This window comes from Eptesicus fuscus, chromosome 10, assembly GCF_027574615.1.
Source record: "Eptesicus fuscus isolate TK198812 chromosome 10, DD_ASM_mEF_20220401, whole genome shotgun sequence".
NCBI classification, from domain to species: domain Eukaryota; kingdom Metazoa; phylum Chordata; class Mammalia; order Chiroptera; family Vespertilionidae; genus Eptesicus; species Eptesicus fuscus.
The window spans coordinates 84,720,436-84,738,720 of NC_072482.1; positions in this window are offsets into that span (position 1 = coordinate 84,720,436).

Below are 18,285 nucleotides of genomic sequence, written 5' to 3' on the forward strand. Positions count from 1 at the left end.
TCCCGGGCTGCGAGAGGGCACAGGCCAGGCTGAGGGACCCCCCCAGTGCACGAATGTCATAGGCCTCTAGGAGTAAAATAATGTTTTGGAAAATAGCAAGGCAAGTCAATAAAGAAATAATGTTTGTCAATCAATGGTGCCAGAACAATTGGTTATCCATATGCAAAAAATAAAAATAAATGTAGAAACAAACTTTCACATTTCATAAAAATAAACTTGAAATTTATCATAGATCTAAATGTAAAATGCAAAAATGTAAAAGTCCTAGATGATAACAGGAAAAAATTCTAAGTAACTTTGAGTTTGGCGATGATTTTTTAGGTACAACACCAAAAGCACAAAAATTAAGTTGGACTTTATTAAAATTAATAACTTTTCCCCTTATTTTTATAACAGTTTTTCTGTTAATACTTATGGTGGATGATTTTTTGATATATATATAGAGAGAGGTTATCAATGGATATAGAGATAGGTTTACCTGGTTCTTTAAAATTCTTTTATGTAATTGCTTTCTCTTGTCAGTTATTCCTGTTCAATGCTTAATTATAATGGAGATAGTAAGAATCCTTTTTTTGTTTCTTTTGTTAGCAGGAATGCTTCTATTGTTTCACATAAGGTCAATAATGGCTTGTGTGTTTGTTTCTGTGTGTCTGTTAAGGAAGTTAAATCACTTTCTTTTATTGAATGCTTTTAACATAAAAGGATTTTGAATGTTGTCAAGTGTCTTATAAGATATGAAGAGATATTCATGTGCTTTTTCTCCTTAGATCTATTACCATGATGGATTAAGTTAATGACTTGCTTAATATTGATTCACTCTTATGTTCCTGGAATAAATCCCTTTTATGGTCTTTATATATTACATTTTAACGTGCTATTGGATTTACTTTGCTAATATTATAGATTTCTGCCTAATACCCATGAGGAATATTTATCAGTAATGTCCTTTTTATCTGATATTGTCATGTTTTTGTGCTAACATTACATTATATTTGTCTCATAAAAATAATTTGCAAATTTTTCTTTCTTTTCTCTTCTCTGGAACAGTTTAAGTAACAATGAAATTATCCAGTTCACAATTCTGGCATAGTGATTTGTGTCTTCCATTTTTCTATTCCTCTCTGTGTGGACTACTGCTTCTTTTTGAATCTTTTTATTATTTATATCCCTCCTTACCCAAATGATCAATTTCACTTAGATTTTTACATTTTTCTAATGTTTCTAGAATATATGTTTTTTCTCTAGTCTCACAATTTTTTTCCTGGTACTAAGTACTAGCACTTTCTTAAGTGTCAAGTGAAGGATTCTGTGACAGTGTGTTCTACCTATTTCTGAGCAAGATATTCTCTTGTAGAATGGGAGTTTTGAATCAAACCTTCCTTTAAACCAAGTGGAATATATTCTCTCTAGTTTTTCTTGCTGCTATAGGTTTCTCCTAATTTCTAGAGAAGGAGAATTAGATTATATTCCTAATTTAATATTTTAGCCCATGTGTTCAAAAGTGGTATTGAAATCAGTGATGGAAGATATGTGTACTAAGACATTTCCAAGTAAAATAGGTTCATTCTTTACTTTTTAAACTTTAAAATTAAGCTAACTCCACCAAAGGTGGTCAGGTTTGTTGATGAAAGTACATTTTTTCTTTGTCAATGCGCAAGGCTAAGTTAGTATAAATAGTCAGTGAGTATCAATTCCTTCTAAACATTGAGGCACTTACTGAAAAATGATGCTATCCTTTTTAAAACTGAATTTGCTATTTAAATGTCTGATTCATTCATATACTTCCCAGTCAATTAATTTATTATTTAATATAAGTAAACCAGGCCTGAAAAAATAGAACATATGCAAAATAGTTCAAATCATCATACCCTATCTAATAAAGAGGGAATATGCTAATTGACTGCCCCACCCTCAAAGATGGTGGTGCCTACAGCCACAAGATGGCAGCGCCCAGTCCCCTCAGCCTCGCTGGGGCGGCAGGTGTGCAGCCACTCCACACACCTGCCTCCGGAGTCCCCCAGTCCCCTCAGCCCCCAGGCACCCAGGGCTGGCCCAAGGCACAGGCAAGCCTCGGATGGCAGCTGCCCAGCCACCCAGGGCTGCCTGAGGCCCAGGTAACCAGGGCTGGCCAAGGCTTGCGCTGCCAGCAGTGGCAGCAGCAGAGGTGTGATGAGGCATCACCTTCCCCTGATTGCTGGGTCGCCTCCTGCCCCTGAGGGCTCCCAGTCTGTAAGAGGGGCAGGCTGGGCTGAGGGACACCCCCTCCAGTGCATGAATTTTCATGCACTGGTCCTCTAGTGTAAATATAACTCTTATGAACTAATTTAATTTTCCTCCAATATATGAGATTACATAAAGCTCTAAAATTATGAATATTAACAAGATTCAGATGGCACATGCATTTTCTATTGAACATTTATGTTAAGCTATAGAAAAACAAAAAACTTTATATTCTGTAAATATTTATTTTTTATTTATTTTTGGTAATTCTCAAACACAGTTTTTCTTTGTCTTAAAGAAATTTATTTTTGCATAGACCTAGAGAATTTTAGGTTTGAAGGGACCTTAGATACCACATGTTTTTATAAATTTATCATGCTAAAGTAAAACAAGGAGGGGAGTTTAGAGAGGAAATCATGTATTTTGATTCAAAGCCCAGGGAACTCTCAAAAGCATAAACATTACATGTTAAAATAATCTTTGATGATAATGTCTTTATTTCTGGTCCTGATGGATCTAGGGATGGGCTGCAGGATATGTATGAGTCCCTTGATAAGGTAGGAAAGCATGTATGTCTCCATATGCATCTCTGTAGACATTTGAGTTTTTCTAGTAATGACTTTCTCTAGTTTCCTAAAAATGGCCTGTGATACCACTGTATATTAATAAAAGATTCCATAATATATAGTAAAAGTGGTAAAAATTCATAATATGGAGGGGGGAGACTTAAGTAAAATAAAAGTAAATTCAGAAGGCTCAGTATTCTAAAGTCATACATTTTTATATGAAAAATAGAGAGAAACATCATACATACATTACATACTGCAGAGGAACCAATAAGGTCCTTCAGCAGATATTTCTGTATCCTAAGCTTAGTGTTCAGTCATGTATCTGAAAAGCTCTCTTAATAAATATGAAGTGAACAAAACACATTTATATGCTTCTTTATTAAGTTATGAATCCTATCACCTACAGTAAGGTGCTATGCTTCTCTAATCTTTCCAGAGTATCCATAGTGGGGAGAGAGAGAAAGGGAGAGAGGACGGGAGGGAGAGAGAAAGGAGGAAGAGAGAAGAAAAGAGAAAGGTTTCCTATTTCTTAATCTTATTAAACTTTGGTCTCTGAAAACCTTAGGGATTAAGAGAAAACAGCAAACAACTGACAAAAACAACACAAAGCAGTGCATATTAAACTTCTGAGCCTAAGGTTCATAATGGGCCTATTATTCTCAGTAGGTTTCACACCAACAAGAATTTAATCTTAGTCCAACAATGTAGACAAGGATTTCTTATAGTCTCTTGAGTTATCATATTCCATAATTCATATGGTGATAATCTATGAATAGCAATGCATGCTAATGCACAGGCATCAGTCATTATATTCCCTCCATTGAAAATCACTTCCTGTTAATATTCCTGCCAGTCAGTTTGCACTTAGTTATCCAACTGTTTGCCATACCTTGTTTCCTTGTGTGCATTCACATAAAACTCCACTCTTCCACAGTCCAATTCATAATCTGTTAAAAATGATCAGACAAATTTAGCTTGTCCACTTTTACCCAGGTGAATATCATAATATATTTTTTTACAAGATACTTCTGAAAAACATCGACCTTAATCTATGTACTCTAAAAGTCAACATCTATCAGAAATTTAAATATATTTCATAATGTAAAGAAGCATAAACACAGAAAGTCTTCAGAATGATAGCATTTTGCTCTAGAGGACATGGAATGCTTCAGAATGATAGCATTTTGCTCTAGAGGACAATCCAGTTGCCATTTACAATGCCTTCTGTCCTATTCCTTCCTTCATAATTTACATAACTACCTAAGCTTTCAGTGTAAATTTTTTAAATATCTTTATTGATTAAGGTATTACATATGTGTCCTTATTCCCCCATTACCCCCACCCCTCATTCATGCCCCCACCCCCCTGTTGTCTGTGTCCATTGATTAGGCTTATATGCACGCCTATAAGTCCTTTGGTTGATCTCTCCCCCTTACTCCCACCCTCCCCTACCTTCCCTGAGGTTTGACATTCTGAAAGATGTTTCTCTGTCTCTGGATCTGTTTTTGTTCATCAGTTTATGTTGTTCATTATATTCCATAAATGAGTGAGATCAGTGTAAATTTTATATCAATGAACACATTAATTGTAATCATTTCAGAAGTTACTACTTTGTATATGTTTAACATAGCAATGAGAGCTAATATAATTTAAGGGATTACATTGTGATTAGTGATTTATGTAAATTGTCTCGTTACTTCTTTCCTTTGAGGTAGGTACTCTTATTTCCATTTCACTCATTATTTCTATCAGAGTGGAAAACTGAGGCTCACTAATAATAGTGAGAGGCAAGATGCATTCTTACAGTGGAAACAAACAGGCCATCTGGAGGAGAAATACAAAATTGGTATTAACATACAGGACAGAAGTGCTTATCTGTGACTAATTCATTAAATTGAGCTTGTTGGTAAAATTCGTGCAATAGCAGTATGCACAAAATCCCAGTAATGGTATCTATTTTGCATTGTGCTTAATTTCTTCTGTTTATTCTCTATTCTAGCAAAGATCAGCAAGTGGCAAATAGGTTAAAAGCATCTTTATTTGAAAAAGTCCTATAAAGTATGTTTCTACAAGTTTCATGTTGTTAAAATTAGTAATGAATCAATTAGTCCATAGTATTGATTTAATTTTTCCTTAATCTTCCTTGATGTTGACCACTGTATTGGCGACTGAAGTCAGAAGTTCAAAGTTAGTAACTTTCTGTTTATAAAAATGTGAATACCACACACTATAATCTATGATTTTGTAAAATGATTTTATTTACTGATTAATGAGATTAGCTGAACTAAACACTATATAAGTACAGTACTGTTCCATGGGCAGAGGGTTCACCTATAATCTTTAGATCCTTATAGTTACCTTACAAATGCAGATTACAGGAGTCAGTCAGAAAGGCAAATTAAACGACTTGAATTTATTATTATTCTTGGAGGAAAAAGTGCTAGACCAGGTAGTGACTGACTGAGAAACACAGAAGATTCATAGTTTGAAAGTGTATGATTTTTACATTGGGTTTAATAATGTATGGGAATGTACTATTTTCTACTTTTGAGTAAGAAGGTAACAAACCTTTAAAAAGTATTGTATAATGGGTTAAATAATATTTATGTGTTCATAAGTATTATTTAACCCATTTGAGCCAATGGCTACAGTTTCAGATAAACACTAGCTTGTCCTAAGGGTCTTTAAATGTCTTCCCTTTTCTATTTGCTTCTGAACAACAAAGACAAACTTTAATGGAGATATTTTTATGTGTGGCTAATTAGCATAAGGCTAAAGAACAGCGCTGTGCTGCTTGCTGTATATATTAGTGCCTTTGCCACTTTTCCTAGCATTAATAAGCATTTTAATATTTTATAAGGCAAGCTCTAAATTATGAAAAATAAATCTGAACATTATTAATACCCAATGGGACAACATTAAAAAAAGGGGGACAGCATGAATTACTGTATAACTGAGTACTTAGCTCAAGAAATTGTCATTTCTTACTGATGTTGGAGACCTCAGCGAGGCTTAAGAGAGGGTTTGGGTGTTCTAGAAAATAACTGGTAAGTCATGAATGTATTGGAACATGGTGAAAAGGATAAAAACTCATGCCCAATTCAGCGCACTGGTGTATCAAAGAGAAGCAGTTGCAAAAGCTGTCTGAAATCATAGGGTGCTTTAATACATCACATGTCAGGATTTTCTTTGAGCCTTAAAAGACCATATCACTATTTTCAATCATATCTTGACAGGTGCTGGAAGGAGGACAATACATAGACAGGAAAACACTTCAACACACATTTGGCTCTAAATTGCAGGCAAAGAGTTGAATATTACGATGATACGACTCATCTTCTAGCTCCACTTTCCATCAGAATATTCATACAAGGACATGCTTAGAGCAGTGTGAGTATAATTCATAATCAATGGGTTGAAACTGAGCAGTTATGTGTGTGGCTGGGTACTTCTGTGTTGCACCTTGTAAGGCTCAACTCAACGTAAGTATTTCACAGAAACCGATGAGAAGACTCTTAATTATAACTTCTTTTAATTCAAAATAAAAGAAGGAAAAAGAGTTTATTGATCTCATATATTTCAGCTGGATCCCTAAAAAAAGCATGTGATCATTTATCTCCTTCTACATTTCTGTTGCTGCCCTCCAATAAAGAATTTTTATTCTACCTCCATTTTAACACCAGCACTATTCTGTACAATGTAAGAGCAGAAACTTCACAACAAAATGACTGAACCACTGAGCCAGGTTTTTTTTTTTTTTAATGTATTTTGGTCTTTTTATTGATTTCAGAGAGGAAGGGAGAGGGAGAGAGAGGAAGAACATCAATGATGAGAGAAAATCATAGATCAGCTGCCTCCTGCATGCCCCACACTGGGGATTGAGCCTGCAACCAGGGCCATGACCTCCTGGTTCATAGGCCGACTTTCAACCACTGAGCCACATCAGCTGGGTCTGAGCCAGTTTTTGATTGAACACAGGCATGCAGCCAATGACAGCGGACTCCTTAAGAAAAACTTTAGTGCTGTTCTTTACTGAATAAAAGTGAGACGGTTGGTCTTTCTGTCTCTCTCTCTCTTTTTTTTAATAGGTAGCAAGAAGAATCCAGGAAGTAATTGTAGTATTTTATCTGGAAAATTTCTTATAATTAGGTATATTTTCTATATTGTACATTCCTGCAGGTGACAGTTTTGCTAAAATTTCTGCCACTACATAACAAGGATCTATTTTTCAGTTTTCAATAACATGTTCTTATTTTCCCCTAAGCCCACAATGACAACTTGTTCATTAAAACTCTGCTCACAGCCTTTCAGCTCTTACTAGTAACTCTCTTTAAGACATTTCCATTATGCACCTACCGTGAACTTCCAAATTCATGGCCACATATTGTAGATTTTTATTAAGGAAAACCCCCACCCCCACCCCAACTTCCCCATACACACAGATACTGAAGTATGGTAGCAATCATCTCAGGTAGAAACTGCTGTTTGGGTTCTGTACTTATTTGTTTGCTAAAACAATAGAAAGTTATTTTGATTTTCTGAACTTATGTATGCTATCCCAATACTCCATTGATGATGGTTTGAATATCCCATTGATTGTGATCTCACTGGTTACTGAAGCACATTCTTCTGGGAACCAGGACAGCTCAATTATCCCAAATTGTCTCAGTAGCTACAGATAACTGAGTTTCCGTTGACTCAGTGGTCCCGGAATCTGGACAGCACAATTATTCTAAACTAGAAGCCCGTTGCACGAAGTTTCGTGCAATAGACTTTCCTTCACCTGGCTGCCAGCACCAGTTTTCCTCTGGCCACCCGCCGATTGGAGCGCCTCCCGAAGGCTGAGGGCGGGACTCGGGAAGCGCTCTGATCTGGGGGGTGGCCAGAGGAAAACTGGTGCCGGCAGCCACGCAATCAGCCACCCCGAATTCTGCCACCGGCTTCTTCCGCTGGCCCCATGGGTCCTCCAGCAGTGCCGGCCATTTAGGCCGGCGGGAGGAGCGGGGGGCGGGGACTTGCGGGGACCAGCTCCTACTACCAGCCAATCGGCCACCCTGAGTCCCATCCCCTGCGCCTCCAGCTGGCCCAATTGTGGGCGTAGCAGAGTGATGCAATTTGCATATTACCTTTTTATTATGTAGGATTGCCCCAGTGGTCCCAGATAATGTGTTTCTGTTGATTCAGTGATTCGTAGATACTTTAGATAACTAACTTGCTCAATTTTGCTTCTGTAAAAATGCTTTTTTGCAAAACAGGTTCCTCACTCCAGACCCAAAGATGTAATGGATACTTTTGTGATATTCTGCCAATATAAGCCAGATGTGGCGAGCTGTTCGGGGCTGTGAGGTCTGGAGCACTTTTGCCCCTCGTCAGCTGCCGGCTTTTAATAAATGACACCATAATTCGACTTCTTGAGGCATCCTTTGTGAGATTCGGGGTACAATACAACAATACAAAATAACTTGATTTTCTATTGCATTAAAAAATAGAACACTGTTTTAGTGACTTAAAACAACCACAATTATATGTATACTAGAGGCCCGGTGCATGAAATTCGTGCATGGAGGGGGGTTGTTCCTCAGTCCAGCCTGTACCCTCTCCAATATGGGACCCCTCAAGGGATGTCCGACTGCCCGTTTAGGCACGATCCCGGAAACAGGCAGTCGGACATCCCTCTCACAATCCAGGACTGCTGGCTCCCAACTGCTTGCCTGCCTGCCTTCCTGATTGCCCCTAACGGCTTCTGCCTGCCAGCCTGATCACCCCCTAACCACTCTGCTGCCAGTCTGTATGCCCCCAACTTCCCTCCTCTGCCAGCCTGGTCACCCCTAACTGCCTTCTCCTGCAGGGTTGATCACCTCCAACTGCCCTCCCTTGCAGGCCTGGTCCTTCTCAACTGCCCTCCCTTGCAGGCCGGGTGCCTCCCAACTGCCCTCTCCTGCTGGCCATCTTGTGGTGGTCATCTTGTGTCCACATGTCTCATTCATATGGTGAGCACATTGAGAGCGATTGTTGGCTAGATGCTCAGATACAGCTAAGGGCTGGGGACTCCATCGGACTTTTCCGTTTAAGCCTTTCCATTCGCTGCTTGCACCTCCTTGGATTTTAAAAATCAGTTTGAAGGGACAGCAACTAGAAGCTTTCAGTTTTTTAAGTTAAGAAACAAAACAAAACACTTTCACCTCTATAACATAAATGAGTAGAAAAGGAGTTAAACTTTTTTATATTTTTATTAATGCTTCTTGTTCATATTGCTTCAGAAATCTGATAAATGAAGCTCATTATAGCTTGAAATACAATTGTTAAAACATTGACTCATCATCAGCTCCTGGTTTGTAAGTTGATAAGGTCTAGATAATTCTCAGTCTTGGAACAGTTCTACGAAATTCATTTTAAAATCTTTATTTATAAAAGCACTCTAATAAGGTTACTATCTCCATTGGTCACAAAGGTAGTGTGAGCACAAGAGTAGTGTCTCAACTATGCACTTCCTTCAGTTTCCTTGAGCGTTTATTTTCTCCTTAGAAAAGCAATTGCATTACTCTTAGGTTCATTTCCTATAGTGTTTAGAAATACTTTTTAAAACATTATTAAATGCTAATCAAGGTCTTATATATTGATATATCTTAACTACTAGTATAACCATAGAAGTTTGAGGGTTTTCATAATTTCCCATATCTTCATTGAAATATTGATCAAGCGTAACATCAATTATGTTACAGAGTCAGATATTACTATTCTTATCTCATCCAAAACTAAAACACTGCAAACTAAATCAATAACTGCTCTTATTGCCATTGTGGCTAAATTGCATATTGAAAGATATAAATGAACTGGTGTGAGAGTCAGCTTGCATTATGACCTTCTAAAATTCCAGGTTTTGACAGGTATTTACTGGAATTTTTGGCCTTAACCTCGATGCTGCTTTCAGTAGGTTCATTCGTAGTGACTTAGGGCACTGCTAATGTATGAAAATCCCTGCTGCCCTTTCCCCGCTGTTCAATCTGCTCATTAATTAGAAGGAAGAATGACATATTTTATCTTTAGCTGGATTTTCAGAGAATCAGGGTTTAAAGGGTTTATTGGGTCAACCACAAAAGTAAAATTTAAATTTGAGAGACACTATCTTAATCTTAAAAGGCCAAATTTATGTGTTGCTATGCAGAAGGCAGTGATGAGCATGACAAGCATAAACTAGGATTCTTTCTCTTCAGGATAGTATTTTCAAGAAATCACAGGGCTCTTTCCAGCTGTGGTTTTCATTCTTTCTGCATTTGAGGAAAATATGTGACTATTTGAATCTATGAAACTTTTCACCACAATTCAGTACAATAAAAGGTAAGTGACCATCTGACAGTCCAACTGTCTGACCGGCCAGTACATATGATGCACACTGACCACCAGGGGACAGATGCTCAACGCAGGAGCTGCTGAGCTGTGGTGACTTGGCAGTGGCGGTTCTTGGGTGATGCACCCTGGAACCAGAGAGGTTAATTTCTTTTCAATGTGCACAAATCCGTGCACTGGCCACTAGTACAGTATAATAATAATGACACACAAAAATTAAAAACAATTATGAGACTGGGATGATTTCAAGAAGAACTATAATTTTAAAAATGTTGGACTGCGTGGCTTTATTCTAGAGTCTATAAAAATGTCTGTCCAGCAGTTAACAGGTGCCAATGTGTAGTTTTGATTACATATTGATTAAAAGTATCAATAATTATCACTAATTATTTGGTTACCCTTCAACACCCTGTTTGGGTAGAACTGCTACTTCCCTGAGTTCATTTTATTTTCTTAAAAAATATATTTTCATTGACTTCAGAAAGGAAGAGAGAGAGAGAGAAACATCAATGATGATCATTGATTAGCTGCCTCCTGCACACCCCATGCTGGGGATTGAGCCCACAACCCAGGCATGTGCCCTGACCGGGAATTGAACTATGACCTCCTGGTGCATAGGTTGATGCTCAACCACTGAGCCATGCCGGCTGGGTCCAAGTTCATTTTCTTAAAAGATTAGTAGTCAGAGCTCTTGCATATAACCATAAACACGTTCTTTTTGGTATTGACCAGAACTTACGCTTTGTTTTTTTCTTTAGCACATTATTTTGTCTGATGGAAATCACCATAACAATTTGTGTCTTCAGTTATAGTTAAAAAAATATTGCATGCTTGTTAAAATTTGCCAGGACATTTATGATGTGTTCACAGCAACCCAGAGCCATGAGACACAAATGTCTGGAAAAATCACTGCTCTAGAAAATATCTCAACACATTTTATAAAAACGGAAAGAGCTCTAAATTTAAATTTGAGTTGAGGAAGCTAACATTAGAAAAATATAAGGAAGAAAGGTGACAATGGAAAATCCTGTTTGGATTAGTTTTGTGGTGGTTGTGGTTGTTTATAACCTTAAGAAGAGAAAGATGATAAGGAAGGCAAAATTCAATTAGAAAGGAAACCATGAAAAAGAAAACTTAAACAAATTTTAAATTTAATTTGCTATAATTATTGCTGTCTGCCTTTCTAATTATATAAAAGTTGAACAGCATAAGAGCAAGTCTTTTTGAGCCATTTATAAGAATGTATTTCTACCAGTGTGATTTCCCCTCCAGCTGTCACAAGCGGAGAGAATATATTCCCTCTGTGTAAATTTAAAAAGTCTGGTGGTAACATGAATGGTGGCAGTAAATAACACCACCACCTGCACTTAAATGGAATTTCTGATGTCTTGTTTTTCATTGCTGTCAGTGTATCTCTCCTTAAGACAATATTCCATCAAACTTATAATGAAAATAATAATGTGGCCATGGTTTATTTATTTCTATTTGTAGGATTGAGTTTTTATTGTATTAATCAAACAAAAAATTGATTAGTGTAACACGTGAAACTCTTCAAAAATACTTTTTCAAAATTAATACTTTTATTTATTTTTAATTTTTTAAAATTACAGTTGACATTCAATATCACATTAGTTTCAGGTGTACAGCATAGTGGTTAGACATTTATATAACTTATGAATTGCCCAAAATAAGTACTTTAAAAAAACTTAAGATTTTAAAGACATAAAAATGTTTCAGTATACTATCAACTAAAATAGTTCATTTTCTTTGATTAACAATTTTAGTGAGAAACAAATTTCCAGGAAAGCCAAGACAGTATGGCTATATTTACCCAGATGAAATTGCAATTACTCCTAGAGAAATTTTCTGAAAAGAGTAAAATGATCAAAAGAATGAAATCTTTAGCCACTGCCCATTTTCACAAAGGTTGGGAGACTATACAAGATATGCTATCTGATTAATTAAAATTTATTTTGATTGTAATAATTCTAGAGCCTTTTTTCAAACATAATATGTTAGTAAACATGCTGCCTTCTATGAGATAAAATTCAAATAATAGCATCTCTATGCTTAATATTGAATTTACATTCATCTTTCATATTCATAATTGATATCACAAATTCATATCACAAATTCATATTTTATAGGTATGTGACTGAATCAATGAGGATTATTGGTCATAAAAATTATTTATAAAATAAAGGGAAAAGTATATTGCTAGCACAGGGGGAAAGCATGCCAATCCAATTTCCAGCACTTAGTTGTATGAGTCTTGGGCAAGTTATTTAAAGCCTCTAGTCAGTGTCTTCATCTGTAAAATGGATATAATAGTAGTATCTACTTAATGGGGTTACTATGAAAGTGAATAAGGTAACATTTATAAAGTGCTGAGATAAGGCCTAGATACAATAAGGGCTAGATGAGTATTTTTAAGTGAAATAAATAAATGGGACCAAACGAGTTGGGGAAAATAACCCTTTCTCCTCATTTCAAAATATTTCTAATGGCATCTCTAAAATAAAGCACTGCACTGTTATCCATGAGTAAAAACGTCATTCATTAGAAAATTAGTGAATCCAATAAGAATTAAGTTTAATGTTCATAATAATTGCATTTCTTATAACAGAGCATTTGTCAAGCTGAAAATTGAGTTCAAAGTATGTTGCATTTACATGACAAATAGGGTAAATAATGAAACAAATACAAGTGCCCAAGGTAGAGTAAAAATTTGGGCATAGGAAATAATGCTAACTCTCAAAGGGCAAGATATAAATTTGGTCCCCTCATCCTTCTTGCTTGGCTAATTAGCCTTTCTCTTCTAATCATATGTTAGTAATACTTTAGGATACTAGATTACCTCCAGACCAGTTGAGAAAGACAAGTTAGCCTACAGAGAAGGATCATGGGATTTTCCAAACCATTTCTTAGATAAACCATTTTTATTATTTTTGCAAATAAGGAAACAATAATTTGATCTGCCATTTGTCTTAGAACAATAATAGAGGCTATATTAAGATGTACTATGTCCATTCAAGTTGTCAATACTACCTAGAGTACAGAATCACAGCAGAGGGAAACAAACCCTCTACAGGGAGAGCAACTGCAAAGCTTGTGTCTCTGTGGCCCGATGCTGAAATTGCGTGTCACTGTGGGGCATCAGGATGAGTGGATGATCAAATGCTAGAATAATTTGAAGCTTGAGTTGGGGGCGAGGGGCTAAGACTTGAAAATGCCCAAATTAAATTCCCACCTCCAGGGGCAAAAGGAGCACTACAGCACGCTGGAGCTGAGCATTCTCAGCTCTGCAAGCAGATAGGAATAAAACAGTGGTTCTCACTTTAAGGCATCCAGAATCACCAGGAGAGATTGTCTAAACACAATGTGCTAAGCCCCACCTTCGGAGTTTCTGATTCAGGAGGTCTGAGGTGGGGCCTAAGAATTTGCATTTCTAACCAGTGCATGGTGCTTGCTGGTGGTGCTGGCCAGGAGCAGCCTTTGAGAAGCACTGAGTGGAGTCATTTTCCATAATGTTGTCCGATAGACTCACTTCCATGGATGGGTCTTCTGAAAAAATACCAAACCAGGAAAAAATAAATTTTGTATGGTTTCAAAAACTATGAAATTCTGAGTAAAAATAATTTATTTTTACACAATGTATCATATGCTAATATGATCATGAATTTTTAATCTCAAAATATGCTATGTATAATCTATGGACACAGACAATAGTGCAGTGAAGGCCTGGGGTGGGGTGGGAACTGAATGAAGGGGGGCAATGGGGGAAAATGGGGAACATCTGTAATACTCTCAACAATAAAGATAAAATATATGTGGTATGTAATACACAGTGGTTTACAAAGCCTTTGACCATAAAATTTCTTCTGAAAGCCATCTATTTGTATCACCCAGATCTAGCATTTAATGGAACACACTCTAAGGTATTCTTGAAAAGATGGTTTTAAGGTTGCTTGCAGTTCATACATTCTAATGAGATTCAGAATTTCTTCATAGTCTTAGAGGATGTCTGATAAAGGACATATGGTTAAGTAGGAAATTACAAATTCTCTCAAGGGAGTACCTGATTCTGTTACATCTGAGTACTGATTAATTGCTGACTGATGGGCATATATATAGTCTGACCATCTCAGTGGATAATTATAGTGGGGCTCATGACAGAATTTAAATTTCTTTTACTCCTGACTGATTTTCAAGCCCCATCTCTCACCACTTTTTAATCTGAATTTTCTGCTCCTGCCAAATTGAACTATTGCTTTTCCCTGGACATCCCATACTCTTAAATCTTGTCTGCCTTTGTATATGCTCCTTCCTTTCCCTTAGCCTGCAATCTTCCTTCTCCTACCTACTTTATCTGCTGGGGACTTTATACACCTTTAGTCCTTCCTTTCTTCTAAGAATGATTCATTCTCTGAAGCTTTCCCTGACTAAATCTCTTTAGCTCCCCAGCACAATATGTTATGCTATAAGAATTAGTTTGTCTGTTTTGATCCTAGGGTTCCTTAAGGGCAATGGAAATAAGTGTTCTGTCATCCTGTGTTTCTTAAAACCAGCATACTGCCCCAATAGTAGCAGATGAATGCCACTACAAGTTTTTTTGGCTGTGTGGCCTGTTACAGATTCATTGTGATAGAAACAGAATTTTTGAGAACTTATTCAAACCAGTCTGAATTTATTTACTAGCTGTAGTAGGCTGAATAATGCCCCACAATGATGCCAACTTCCAAATCCCCAAGACTTGTGAATGTTACTGTACATGGTAAAAATGACTTTGAATATGTGACTAAATTTAGAGGGGGAAATTATCTTGGATTATACCTGGTACAGCTCAGCTCAATGTAATTACAATGGTCCTTATTAGAAGAAGGAAAAGGGATATTTTACTATAGTGGTGGCATATCAGGGTAACTTGAGGAAGATTTGTCAAGCCATTGCTGACTTTGAAAGTGGAGGATGAGGCCACAAGCCAAGGAATGCAGGTGCTCTCTAGAAATTGGGAAAGGGGAAGAATTAGGGATTATCCCTTAATGCCTTCAAAAGGAATGCAGCCCTGCAAACCCATTTTAGACTTCTGAACCATAAGATAATAAAATTGTGGTATGTTGGGAGATCCAAGATGGCAGCGTAGATAAACATCTGGGCTGCTGCCGTCCACAACAATTTCCAAAACTACAACTAAAAGAACATCTATCACCCAGAACCACAGGAAAGCTGGCTGAGCGGAACCTCTACAACTAGACCGAAAGAGGCGGGAGCAATCAGGGCACAAATGCTGAAAAACTGAGGTACAGGGGAGCGCGCGCACGAAACGGGCTGGCGGCGGAGCCCAGCTGGAGGTGGGCATTGCTTTCTTCAATCCGAAGAGAGACAAGCCCCCAATCTCTCTGAAATCCAGTTTCTGGGGAGAGACTGGACTGTCTGCCATTGGGTAGGAGAGTGAGGGTGGCTTGCTAGCAGGGCTGTGTGGAGGTAGAATTGTTGGCGGTGCTGGGCACAAGAAGTGGGGACGCGATTGGAGGCGGCTCACTGCCAGCAATCGCTGTTTGCCACGCCTTAGCCTAGTGATGCCCTGAGACTCCACCCCGCATAATCTACAAGCACACCCAAGCTCCTAGCAGTGGCTTTTGCATATTAATGGCCTTCTCTATTGCAGTTTAAACTAGTAAACTTGCAACCTGGTACAGACAGCTCCAAAGCCTCCAAGCTCCAAGCAGGGAGGAGAGGACTGTGGTTCTTGCTGTAGCTCCTGCAGGGTAGCCTCAGACAGCAGCTGAACTGCACCCCATTGGAGATCCAGAAGCCACTATACCTAGAAGTCAGTGTGAGACACCAGATTTCAACTCCTCACATCGATAAGTGACACATTCGGGAAGCGGACTCAGTGAGCACCAAAACCCCACTGAAACAAGCCCTGTACCATAAGCGTGTCTCCAGCACAGCAGTGCTTCCATTATAGACACAGCAGGTCCTCACAGCCAATTGGCCTGGAGGTCAATTCCTCCCAGTGTACCAACAGCAATCAAGGCTTAACTACACCAAGACTTTTCACTCAGCCCACAAAGGGGTGTACCAAGAGCGACCACCTAGGGTGATTGGGAAAGCTGAGCTACCGGCCCCTATAGGTCACTGACCACACAAAGCCACTCCATCAACACAGGGAGGCAGCCAAAATGCGGAGACACTAAAGCATGTCATGAATAGGAGAGATAGAGGAAAGTAAACTACTGGATGACAGTGTTCAGAACCACATTTATAAGGTTACTCAAGAATCTTCTAAAAACCACTGAGAAACTTGAAGAGACCTTCAAGGAACTTAATGAGAATACCAAAAAAATGGAAAAGGACCAGTCAGAAATTAAGCATACACTGTTTGAAATAAAGAATATACAGAAATTCAACTGTAGATCACCGTACCCCAAGAGTCAAACCGAAGATCTGGAATATAATGAAGCAAAAAACACCCAACCAGAGAGGCAGAAAGAAAGAAGAATCCAAAAGTGTGAGAATAGCGTAAGGAGCCTCTGGGATGGCTTTAAGTGTACCAACATCCGAATCTTTGGGGTGCCAGAAGAAGAGAGAGAGCAAGATACTGAAAACCTATTTCAAGAAAATAATGACAGAAAACTTCCCCCACCTGGTGAAAGAAATAGACTTACAAGTTCAGGAAGCACACAGAACCCCAAACAAGAGGAATCCAAAGAAGACCACACCAAGACACATCATAATTAAAATGCCAAGGGCAAAAGACAAAGAGAGAATCTTGAAAGCAGCAAGAGAAAAACAGTTAGTTACCTACAAGGGAGTACCATACAACTGTCAGCTGATTTCTCAACAGAAACTATGCAGGCCAGACTGGAGTGGCAAGAAATATTCAAAGTGATGAACAGCAAGAACCTACAACCAAGATTACTCTACCCAGCAAAGCTATCATTCAGAATTGAAGGTCAGATAAAGAGCTTCACAGACAAGAAAAAGCTAAAGGAGTTCATCACCACCAAACCAGGATTACATGAAATGCTGAAGGGTATTCTTTAAGATGAGGAAGAAGAAAAAAAAGGTAAAGGTAAAAATTATGAACAACAAAAAGACATCAAATACATACCTACCAACAAGTGAATCTAAAAATCAAGTGAACAAAAAATCTGAAGAACAGAATGTACTGGTGAATATAATAGAATCAGGGACATAGAAAGGGAGGGGATGGACAATTCTCAGGGGGAAGGGGTTTGAGGGGTGTAGGAAAAGATTGGACAAAAATCTTACACCTATGGATGAAGACAGTGGCGGGGGGTAAGGGTATGTGGTGGGGTGGGGAATCAGGTGGAGGGGAGCTATGGGGGGAAAAAAAAAAAGAGGAACACCTGTAATAATCTGAACAATAAAGATTTATTATAAAAAAAATTGTGTTACGTTAAGCCACTAAGTTTATGGCAATTTGTTTCAGCAGCAATAAGAAACTAGTAAACTGATGGGAACAATATTACAAAACATATGAATAGATTCTCTAAAGAATTAGTATCCCCCAAAGAATCACATATTCTAAATTCCATCATTACAATTATTATAAAGACTAGAGGCCCAGTGCACAACATTCGTGCACAGGGGTGTGTGTGGGGGGGTCCCCTCAGCCCAGCCTGCACCCTCTCAAATCCAGGACCCCTTGGGGGATGTTCGACTGCTGGTTTAGGACATCCCTCTCACAATCTGGGACCGCTGGTTCCTAACTGCTCACCTGCTTGCCTGCCTGATCACCCCTAACTGGCCCCCCCCCCCCACCGGCCTGGTCGCCCCTTACTGTCCCCCCTGCCGGCCTGGTCGCCTCCAACTGCCTCTCTCTGCCAGCCTGGTTGCCCCTAACTGCCCCCCCTGCTGGCCTGGTTGCCCCTAACTGCTCCCCCCCCCCAACCCCTGCTGCCAGCCTGGTTGCCCCACACAGCCTGCTGTTCAGTCATTTGGTTGTCCCTCACTAACCCCCCTGCCGGCCCATGCAGCCTGCTGTTCAGTCGTTACTGTTACTGTGACGGTGTCCCGGACAATTTGCATATTCCTCTATTATTAGTATAGATAGTATCAGAAAATGCTTATATATTGCTTACTATGTGTTGAGTGCTTTATTTATTTTATTTTTAAAATC